A 12,135-nucleotide genomic window follows, 5' to 3' on the forward strand; every position below is an offset into this window, starting at 1 on the left:
ACAAAGATGCGCACCCATCACTTGTCGCTGAACTTCAATGGAACATCCCGAGTACATTTGCGGATGCTGTGATGGTAGCAAGGCAATACCAACACTTTGGGCGAGAAAGGCAAGCCGGGTATCATCGGAATGAAAAGAGAAGCGATAGCAGACACCGTCATGACAGTAGCCGACGCAGTGAAAACCATCACAGAAGCCACAACAGCCATGGAAAGAGCAATGACAGCCATAGGTATGCTAAAAGTAGCCGAAGACTATACGATAAGGGATCTTTAATCAATAGCCTATCCAAAACTCCAAGAGAGATACTGTTAATGGAGCCGATGAAGGAAAAGGTCACCCCTCCGGCACCATTGGAAAAGCGGGATGGTCAAAAGTCAGACAAGTACTGTGAATTCCACGAAGACAATGGTCACGACACTGACAAATGCAAAGCATTAATACGTGAAATTATTGCTAAAATCAAGGAGGGTGAATTAAATAACTTGTTGTCAGGTCGAAAGTTCAAAAAGATGATCCCAATAAAACATTCAGTTGGCAAAAGGAAGACGGCAAGAAGCGTGAGAAAGCAAAAGACAAAGTTGTCATTAACATGATCAGCATTGAGAAAGATGAGTTCGTTCTGCGTAGCTTCTGGAAGGATGCCGCAATCACGTTCCCAGGGTTACCGGCACGATAATCTAGGGAAGAACTGGTAGTGGTTGTCAGACTGATAGATGTTTTTCAGGTCAGTGAAATGTATACCGACACGGGAAGTGAGGTTGATGTCATGTATGCCCATTGCCTCTCCCAGCTCCCAAAATGTGTCAGAAGGAAAATGAGGCAGTTCAACGCCGTCATCTTAGGGTTCACGGGTTCCACAGAGGAACCCATGGGTAAACTCAAGGCAACGGTCACGGTGGGTACTCAACCCTACCTCCATAGTGAAGTCATCGACTTTTATGTCGTCAAATCTGTGACTGCTACAAATGTGATACTGGAAGAAAATGCTTCAGGAAGTTTGGTGCAATAGCTTCCACCACTCACGGTGTGCTCAAATTTCCAACCTGGCGAGGTGTGGCAACAGTCCAGTCCACCTGACATCCTTTCCCCAGAAATGATGATAGTCAAGCTAGGTGATGTACCGAATCATGGAAGACACCATACGTCCTGGAGGAAAAACATGTGTTTGTTCTCAAATGGCTAACTTACTTCTCTCCACCGACACGCTATACTACCAAAAATTCAATCAATGCCTACGAAGCAGAGAAGGTCATAACCGGTTGGCATCACTGGCCAGGATGTGAGAGACCATTGAATGATGTGTACAAAAATACTGAACCCCTCAACCCGGCACTTAAATGTTCCAGACCTGAAAGCTGTGAGAGCTCTAACCGGGACAAGACAACGGTTGAAGGAAACAAAAGTGGCTAGGCAAAACGACTGAAGTTTGGATAGATATTGTGGTTGAAACTGATCACTTCAATCACAAGTTATCTTGATGTTCATGTTTTTCTTTCACAAATAAAGAACATATGTGTAACACCCCGTTTTTTTCTGTACATGATTTATAAGTGTATTGTGTATCTACGATAGGCGTATGAAGGGTTCGGGACATGTTCGGGTGTTAAGGTCTTGTATGCAAGGAAATGAGTCAGACCACGTTGAACGTCGCGGCACGACAAAGGAGGCCGCGGCGCGGCATTTAACTGGAATCCAGATCAGAAGCTTGACAAAAAATGATCCCAGACCTAGGCAAAGGTCGCGGCGCGGCACTCTAGGCAAATTGGTGCCGGATTTTTGTAATATTAATGAGAAGCAAGGGCATTTTGGTCTTTTCATATTTGAGCCAGATTTGAGGCTTTAACCTCATCCATTCATTTCATTTCTCATTTTATTTTTCCTTTTCATTTCATTTTCCTCTCAAAAATTCAAACACCCATTTGATTTCAAAGGGATTTTTGGAAAGGAAGAAGCGGGATTTGATCTTTGGCGTAGTTGACTAGGTTGTTCTCCTCGTTCGTAGCTACACAGTGATACTAGCGGTAAGCTCTAACTCCGAATTTCATTTTCGTGTTCATCATTCAAATTTGGGGCTTTTGATTGTATGATTCATAGGTGAAACCCATTTAGTTGTTAATTGGAGATTAACACCAATATTCGGGTTTATTGTTGTTAAAGGCGGGTTTTGGGTTGGTTAATGATTTAACCATGTTTAAGACTTGTAAATGGTGTACAATCACTAGCATTAGTGATTATTGGTGTTTTGGAGACTTTTAGGGTTCTTGTGGTTGACTAATTTTGACTAGAGTCGAAATTAGGGTTTGTTGAGGATTATAACCCGAATGTCGATTCGTTGAGGTTTATAAACTTAAAATGGATTAAGTTAAGGTATAAAACCGTGTTAACAATGTTTTGGTGTTAAAACTTGTAAATGGTGAGACTTTGACTTAATGAGTCAAAATTAGGGTTTATGGGCGATTTTGAGAACGATAAGTGTTTAACACTTATGTTCGGGTTTAATTGGCATATTAGGACCATTATCACTTGTGTTAGTGATTATTGGTTAGTTTGGGCGCGATTTGTACTTGGAGGTGCATTTGGGTCGAATTTGCACTAAGTGTCAAATTGGGTTGGTTTGTAAATCCAATCTAAGTGTGTTGTTGAATTTGTGATAATGGAATAGGTACTTTCCATTGACGAGTTATGGATTACTTGGAAGCATTCTTCAAGGTGAAAAGGTGAGTGTTAATATCCTATGTACATGTGTATGTGTAGGATGGGTACGGGTCGGGTGAAGTGGTTCTCTGTCATAGAGCTCACTTCACATATAGGTGGATTGATGGACTTGTGTATAGGTCCAATTGGCACGTTTGTGCACTTTGGTTGACCACCTTTGGCGAGGTACACGTTTGTGTGTACGTTATCACACGTGGTTGTGATTTGGATGTTATAGCCCCAATGGCGAAGGGTTGATTTATCGTGATGTGGATAACCTCGATGTGGTGGATTTTATAAGCCCGTGACCGTGGGTTTGAATTGGAGAAGTGGATCTCGTGTAGTTCGGATTCACGATGACGCGTGTAGTTCGGTCATCTTATTGGAAATGAATCTCGTGTAGTTCGGATTCATGGTGACTCGTGTAGTCCGGTCATCTTATTGAGATAGTAATCTCGTGTGGTTTCGGATTACTAAGGCTCTTGTAGTTCGGCCAACCTCGATGTTGTGAAGTTAGTAATCTCGTGTGGGTTCGGATTACTAAGGCTCGTGTAGTTCGGCCAATCTTCATTGTGGTGTTTGGTATTCGGTAATGGGTTAAGGGGTTAACCTTATTCATTTTATATTGTTATATATATTAATGTAATATTGTGTTGTAGCTAACCCTCCGGGTGTAGCTTATTGGCGTTGTTCACATCGTCGTTGGTGAACTTATACTTGTTGATATCTTTAGCTTGTTGCTTAGAGTTCGTACGGTATGCTTAGTGTAGTTGCCTTATACTTGGATGCTTCGGTATGCGGTATTTGATATTGTGTGGCGTGTCTATTTTATACATATATATGTATGTAGTATATTATCATTCACTAAGCATTAGCTTACCCTCTCGTTGTTGATATTTTTATAGGTTCGCATTCTTGGCGGCTCGGGTAAGCTTGGGGATTAGAGATCTTGGCTAGGTTGCTTAGAAGATCTTGTTTTTGTACTCGATTAGGATTTGGGTTGCGTAGTCCCAAATCACCATGCTCGGTTTTGTTGGAAACTAAACTAGTCGGGTCGTGTATGTCCGTTTGGACAATTAACTAATGTATTAAATGTTTTAAGGTTACTAAACCTTCTATTGTAATTAAAGATGTTTATGGAAAAACAATTGGGACCTAAAGTATTATTTAACGCGTATTAAAAGGAAAAAAAAATTATGGGCCGTTTTAATACGGGTTGGGTTGTTTCAAGTGGTATCAGAGCATGGTCTAAGGGATTTAGGTGACTTGAGATAGGTGCCTAGACTTAGACTTTTGTGTGTGCTTATTTGTTGCGGGACTTGTAGGATTACGGGTCAGAATGAGTTGTAGTTAGTGCCTTGTTTGTAGGTGGACTAACATTTATATTAGTAATGCAGATATTATTAATATATTAATGTGTTGTGATGATAATTCTCGCGTGTGTTTATATCGCGTAGAATTTTGTTTATGTTTGTTTATATCATCGAGCGAGATGGTCGTTGTACTAACAAGTGGATACGGCGTGTGTGCGTAATAAGGACTTGCAAACCTTATTACGGGTGCAATTCGTGTCAAAGAAGTGATGTACGATGAGTGTTTAGCAAGATGGACCGATGTGGAGTGTGTGTTTTATACGTTCGTGATCTAATCGCTTTGCATTCCTTAGAATGGCAACGGGAAGTGGGATCGAGACGAACAATGCTGAGTTTAACACTAGAGTTGCGACCGCCGTTGCGGAGCAAATGAGTGCGTTTCGAGAAGAAATGGATAGGAAGTATTCCGAGTTTCGGGGTAGTAGTGAAATGGAGCGTTGTCTTAAGAGCTTCATGAGGACTAAACCCCCGATGTATGACGGGAAACCGGATCCTTTGGTAAGCACAACTTGGATCTCGGATGTCGAAGGGTGTTTTCATACTATTGAATGCCCTCCTGAGAAGAAGACGAGACTCGCTACTAGTTTGTTGCGGGGTAGGGCAAAGGATTGGTTGGATGGTAAGATTGATCTTGTCGGTGGTGAACTGTTTATGGCGTTATCGTGGGACGGGTTTAAGAAAGAATTCTTCGAGGAGTTCCGGACTTCAGCCGATTTGTCGGAAATGCATAATGAGTTGCGAAATTTGCAACAGGGTTCAATGGATTTGAATACTCTCAAGACGGCCTTTATGGCGAAGGCTCGTTTTTGCCCGGAGTATTTGGGGAATGATAATTTGTTGATGCAAGATTTCTATCGAACCTTGAATGATGACATGAAGAATAAGATTAGCCGGGGTCACGCGAAATCGTTTGCGGAATTATTCACCGTGGCTAGAGGTTTCGAGTCGTATACGCGATCAAAGATTGGTGAACATTCAAGTGAGAGAAGGGTTGTTTCGTATGGTGCTCCGAGTAAGAGGACTAAGGGTCCGAGTGTGAGCACGGGTGGTACGCGGACGGGTATACCGGATTCTAGTGCATCTAGATGTTATAATTGTGGCATGAGGGGTCACAAGTCTTGGGAATGTTCGGTACCAAAGGGTGATGGTTTGGTGTGTTTCAATTGCCAAGAAGAAGGACATCGTAAGTCGGAATGTCCCAAGTTAGCGGGGACGGGTGCGGCAAGGAGATGTTAAGGTACGTTTCATTTTAATAAATATGCCCTTTGATTATTTATTAAGTGCTGTTTGAATTAGAGTTGATTCAATGCCTTGTGTTGTGCATATTGTTGTTTTGGGTGACGTTCCTAATGGAAGTACCCTATGGTGACATTTGATTGTCGGGCGAAGGGTGTAAGACTTGGTGCAACTAAGCATTCCTTAGTATCTGGGTAATGTTTCTACCAAGCCATGGAAATAGGTTTTGGTGTTCGGTTGTTAAGCGCGTGTTCGCTTTTGGGTGGAGGTCGATGAACCATGAGGTTCGACATGTGGGATGAAACCCTTAAAATCAAGTGTTTTGGATCTCGATGTATGTTGGTAAAGGAGTCTACGGGACGCGACATTAGGTGCCTCTTTTATAACTACTAGCGTGGTGTTCGACTCCGATTGTGTTGTGGTTAGGTTGTACTTAGGGTACCGGAGTGAAACCCTTAGGTACATGAGTGACTAGGTGGAAATTGACAAACTAGAGCAATTGGATGATTGCGAGGGTGGGGTTTGTGTAGTCGTGGTACACTTTTTGTTCGAAGTGTTTAAGGATTGATTGAAATCCTTCGTGTGCTCAAGGCTGGAGTAAGATAGGGTGATGGGTTGTGTGAGCCCAATCGTTTGTAAAGTCTACCTTTGGTAGCATTGTACAGTTGTACGAGTATTGGATATGGGACGTAGTTCCAAGTGGGGGAGTTACACTCCCGCACGAGGAAGTTTTAGTGTGAGATTTCGGATGATGCTTTTGGTAGATCCGGAAAATGTTGTCGAGACCTGGTTTTGGTCGATTTGTGGTAGATTACAAGTTCGGATAAATTGTACTTATGGTTTGGATTTGAATTATCACCGAGGTGGTAATGTGGTAAATCTCGTTGAGAGATAATGGACGTGTTTGGTGAGCAAGGTGAAATCCTTCGGTTAAGGGAGGTGTGTCGGATTCTCTTCTAGAGAATTATTGTTTTGTGCCTATGTTTGATATTGGTGGTTCTTGCTCGATTGTGTGGATGGTTAGTGGTATCCGTTAGGGTTCACTATAGTGTAGCAGAGCGCGATGTTACGCTACTCGTTGTTCGAGGCCAAAAGGGTGTTGATTGATGAAGCATGACTTTCGGAGTCCGCTAACTTCATCATGGTATTGGTGATTGATGAAGCATGACCTTTAGGGTCCGCTGACTTCATCATGGGAGTATGCGATTGGTGGAGCATGACCTTCGGGGTCCGCTAACTTCATCATGAGCGAGGTGTTATATCGGTGAAGCATGACCGTTGACGGGGTCCGCTGACTTCATCCGGTGTTGAGATTGGTGAAGCATGATCTTTGAGTCCGCTGACTTCATCATGGTAGTGGATCGCTTGTGGTTTCGGATTCACGATGACGCGTGTGGTTTCGGTCATCTTATTGTGGAAGTGAGTCGCGTGTAGTTCGGATTCACAAATGACTCGTGTGGTTTCGGTCATTTTATTGAGGAGTGAGTCTCGTGTAGTTCGGATTCACAAATGACTTGTGTAGTTCGGTCATTCCTCCGGGATAGTGACTCTCGTGTAGTTCGGATTCACTAAGGCGCGTGTAGTTCGGCCAATCCCGATTGTGTTGTGGTGAAGGTAGTGAGTCGCGTGTAGTTCGGATTCACTAAGGTGCGTGTGTTTTCGGCCAGCCTTCGGGTTGTGTGATCTATTGGTTGTTTTATACACCAATGGTGGGGTCGTAAGGACCATGTTGTGGGAACTATCAGTTGTTTTATACGCCGATGGTGGGGTAGTGAGGACCATGTTGTATGATTAGTGAGGCGATAGCCGTGTTTCGCTCACATGTTGCTACGGTTGTGACGATAGTCGATTTTGTACACCTTGGGATTAACGTTACCATAGTCGTTTTGGGCGTTATCGGTCTCAACCGTTTGTTATGATGTTACGGTAGTTGCGTATTGGTCGTATTGCGCACTACAAGGGATGTTTAGTGTTTGGTGTTATCCGTCAAGATTCGTTTGGTTCGGTCTTCATCGTCTCGGATTGTTGACCTTAGGTTGAGACTTGGTTGCTTTTAGCGTTGTACTCGGTAAGGGTACTCTAAGGGGTTGATATCTCGGTACGAGATTGGTTGCGTTTTCCCGATGTTAGGGAATGAGCATGGTTTTAGTGCTCGGATTGTGGATTTGATAAATCGCGGGTGACGATTTAGTTGTTAAAGGCAATTCATTGGGAAGAATTGCTTAGGAAAGTCGGTTGGGACTTATGTTTGAGGACCGTGAAGTGTGGTCCATTTGGTTATGTGACGAGGATCACGAGGATGTGATCGAATCTAAGTGGGGGAGAGTTGTAACACCCCGTTTTTCTCCGTACATGATTTATAAGTGTATTGTGTATGTACGATAGGCGTATGAAGGGTTCGGGACATGTTCGGGTGTTAAGGTCTTGTATGCAAGTAAATGAGTCAGACCACGTTGAACGTCGCGGCGCGGCAAAGGAGGCCGCGGCGCGGCATTTAACTGGAATCCAGATCAGAAGCTTGACAAAAAATGATCCCAGACCTAGGCAAAGGTCGCGGCGCGACGATTAAGGCCGCGGCGCGGCACTCTGGGCAAATTGGTGCCGGATTTTTGTAATATTAATGAGAAGCAAGGGCATTTTGTTCTTTTCACGTTTGAGCCAGATTTGAGGCTTTAACCTCATCCATTCATTTCCTTTCTCATTTTATTTTTCCTTTTCATTTCATTTTCCTCTCAAAAACTCAAACACCCATTTGATTTCAAAGGGATTTTTGGAAAGGAAGAAGCGGGATTTGATCTTTGGCGTAGTTGACTAGGTTGTTCTCCTCATTCTTAGCTACACGGTGATACTAGTGGTAAGCTCTAACTCCAAATTTCATTTTCGTGTTCATCATTCAAATTTGGGGCTTTTGATTGTATGATTCATAGGTGAAACCCATTTAGTTGTTAATTGGAGATTAACACCAATATTCGGGTTTATTGTTGTTAAAGGCGGGTTTTGGCTTGGTTAATGATTTAACCATGTTTAAGACTTGTAAATGGTGTATAATCACTAGCATTAGTGATTATTGGTGTTTTGGAGACTTTTAGGGTTCTTGTGGTTGACTAATTTTGACTAGAGTCGAAATTAGGGTTTGTTGAGGATTATAACCCGAATGTCGATTCGTTGAGGTTTATAAACTTAAAATGGATTAAGTTGAGGTATAAAACCGAGTTAACTATGTTTTGGTGTTAAAACTTGTAAATGGTGAGACTTTGACTAAATGGGTCAAAATTAGGGTTTATGGGAGATTTTGAGAACGATAAGTGTTTAACACTTGTGTTCGGGTTTAATTGGCATATTAGGACCATTATCACTTGTGTTAGTGATTATTGGTTAGTTTGGGCACAGTTTGTACTTGGAGGTGCATTTGGGTCGAATTTGCACTAAGTGTCAAATTGAGTTGGTTTGTAAATCCAATCTAAGTGTGTTGTTGAATTTGTGATAATGGAATAGGTACTTTCCATTGAAGAGTTGTGGATTACTTGGAAGCATTCTTCAAGGCGACAAGGTGAGTGTTAATATCCTATGTACATGTGTATGTGTAGGATGGGTGCGGGTCGGGTGAAGTGGTTCTCGGTCATAGAGCTCACTTCACATATAGGTGGATTGATGGACTTGTGTATAGGTCCAATTGGCACGTTTGAGCGCTTTGGTTGACCACCTTTGGCGAGGTACACGTTTGTGTGTACGTTATCACACGTGGTTGTGATTTGGATGTTATAACCCCAATGGCGAAGGGTTGATTTGTCGTGATGTGGATAACCCTGATGTGGTGGATTTTAAAATCCCGTGACCGTGGGTTTGTATTGGAGAAGTGGATCTCGTGTAGTTCGGATTCACGATGACGCGTGTAGTTCGGTCATCTTATTAGAAATGAATCTCGTGTAGTTCAGATTCATGGTGACTCGTGTAGCCCGGTCATCTTATTGAGGTAGTAATCTCGTGTGGTTTCGGATTACTAAGGCTCGTGTAGTTCGGCCAACCTCGATGTTGTGAAGTTAGTAATCTCGTGTGGGTTCGGATTACTAAGGCTCGTGTAGTTCGGCCAATCTTCATTGTGGCATTTGGTATTCAGTAATGGATTAAGGGGTTAACCTTATTCGTTTTATATTGTTATATATATTAAAATAATGTTGTGTTGTAGCTAACCCTCCGGGTGTAGCTTATTGGCGTTGTTCACATCGTCGTTGGTGAACTTATACTTGTTGATATCTTTAGCTTATTGCTTAGAGATCGTACGGTATGCTTAGTGTAGTTGCCTTATACTTGGATGCTTGGGTATGCGGTATTTGATATTGTGTGGCGTGTCCATTTTATACATATATATGTATGTAGTATATTATCATTCACTAAGCATTAGCTTACCCTCTCGTTGTTGATATTTTTATAGGTTCGAATGCTTGGCGGCTCGGGTAAGCTTGGGGATTAGAGATCTTGGCTAGGTTGCTTAGAAGATCTTGTTTTTGTACTCGATTAGGATTTGGGTAGCGTAGTCCCTGATAATGCTAAAAACGAACATATATTTCATAGCATTATTCCTCAAGAAAGACAAGCTTTTAGTTGCAATTGTTCTATTTACAAGTGATATTCGTTTAAATAATAAAAGGTGAAGACAAAAGACAGATTCGACGAATTGAAGACGCAAACGACCAAAAAGCTCAAAAGAACAAAAGACAATCAAAAAGGTTCCAATTATTGATAAGAAACGTCTCGAAATCACAAGAGTACAAGATTCAAAACGCAAAGTACAAGATATTAAATTGTACGCGAGGACGTTCGAAAATCCGGAACCGGGACCAGAGTCAACTCTTAACGCTCGACGCAACGGACTAAAAATTACAAGTTAACTATATATATAAATATAATATAATATATAATTAATTATATTAATTATATATATATTATATATATATATTTAAAACCGTCGGCAGCAGGTAACTCCAAGGGTGTAAACTTTAAATACCTCTCCGCGACTCGCGGAGTTTTAAGGGTATTTGGCCGCGAGTCGCGGAGCCCCAAATTTCAAGTCTGGCTATAAATCAACCCGAATTCTGATCAAAATCATCATCATTTTTTTCTTCTCATTCATACGAAGTAATATATATTTATATTTATAATTTTTATTTTAATTTTAATTATAATTCTAATAATAAGGGTATGTTAGCGAATGTTGTAAGGGTGTAAGTCGAAATTCTGTCCGTGTAACGCTACGCTATTTTTAATCATTGTAAGTTATGTTCAACCTTTTTATATTAATGTCTCGTAGCTAAGTTATTATTATGCTTATTTAAAACGAAGTAATCATGATGTTGGGCTAATTACTAAAATTGGGTAATTGGGCTTTGTACCATAATTGGGGTTTGGACAAAAGAACGACACTTGTGGAAATTAGACTATGGGCTAATAATGGGCTTTATATTTGTTTAACTAAATGAAAGTTTGTTAATGTTAATATAAAGATTTACAATTGGGCGTCCCTATAAATTACCATATACACTCGATCGGACACGATGGGCGGGGTATTTATATGTACGAATAATCGTTCATTTAACCGGACACGGGAATGGATTAATAGCCACTAGAATAATTGAAACAGGGGTGAAATTACATTCAAGGGTAATTGGTGTAATTGTTAACAAAGTAGTAAAACCTTGGTTTACACGCAGTCGATAACCTGGTGTATTCATTAAACAAAGTATTAAAACCTTGTTACAATTCGAATCCCCAATTAGTTGGAATATTTATCTTCGGGTATAATAATAATTTGACAAGGACACTTGCAATTTATATTTATGACTGATGGACTGTTATGGACAAAAACCAGACGGACATATTGAATAATCCAGGACAAAGGACAATTAACCCAAGGGCATAAAACTAAAATCAACACGTCAAACATCATGATTACGGAAGTTTAAATAAGCATAATTCTTTTATTTCATATTTAATTTCCTTTATTTTATATTTAATTGCACTTCTAATTATCGCACTTTTATTTATTGTTATTTAATCGCACTTTTAATTATCGTACTTTTTAATTATCGCAATTTAATTTTATCGCATTTTTATTATTCGCAATTTCATTATCGTTATTTACTTTACGCTTTAATTTAAAGTCTTGTATTTATTTAATATTTTACATTAGGTTTTAACTGCGACTAAAGTTTTAAAATCGACAAACCGGTCATTAAACGGTAAAAACCCCCCTTTATAATAATAATATTACTTATATATATATTTGTATTTTTATAAAAGTAAACTAATATAGCGTTGAGCTTTGTTTAAAGATTTCCCTGTGGAACGAACCGGACTTACTAAAAACTACACTACTGTACGATTAGGTACACTGCCTATAAGTGTTGTAGCAAGGTTTAAGTATATCCATTCTATAAATAAATAAATATCTTGTGTAAAATTGTATCGTATTTAATAGTATTTTTCTGCTAAAATTTAATAGTATTTTATACCCCTTAGCTTTAACATCAAGTATTTTTGGCGCCGCTGCCGGGGAATATCTTAAAAGCCGGAAGCGCAACGCTAATATAAAAAAAAAAAGATTTTTATCTACTTTTATTAAAAGTCGTTTTTTTTGTAAAATTACGTTTTAAAAATTCGAAAAATATAAAAAGAAAAACAAAAATATTAGTATTTTTAGGATTTTGTTAAATATTTAAGTTTTATAAGTTTCTTTATTTTTATTTTAGTTTATAAAAATATAAATTTTAATTTTAATATCTTTTAATTATTTAAAAAAACAGAAAACAAAATAAAAAAAAATAAAGAAAAA

The sequence above is a fragment of the Rutidosis leptorrhynchoides genome, chromosome 2, assembly GCF_046630445.1.
Source record: "Rutidosis leptorrhynchoides isolate AG116_Rl617_1_P2 chromosome 2, CSIRO_AGI_Rlap_v1, whole genome shotgun sequence".
NCBI classification, from domain to species: domain Eukaryota; kingdom Viridiplantae; phylum Streptophyta; class Magnoliopsida; order Asterales; family Asteraceae; genus Rutidosis; species Rutidosis leptorrhynchoides.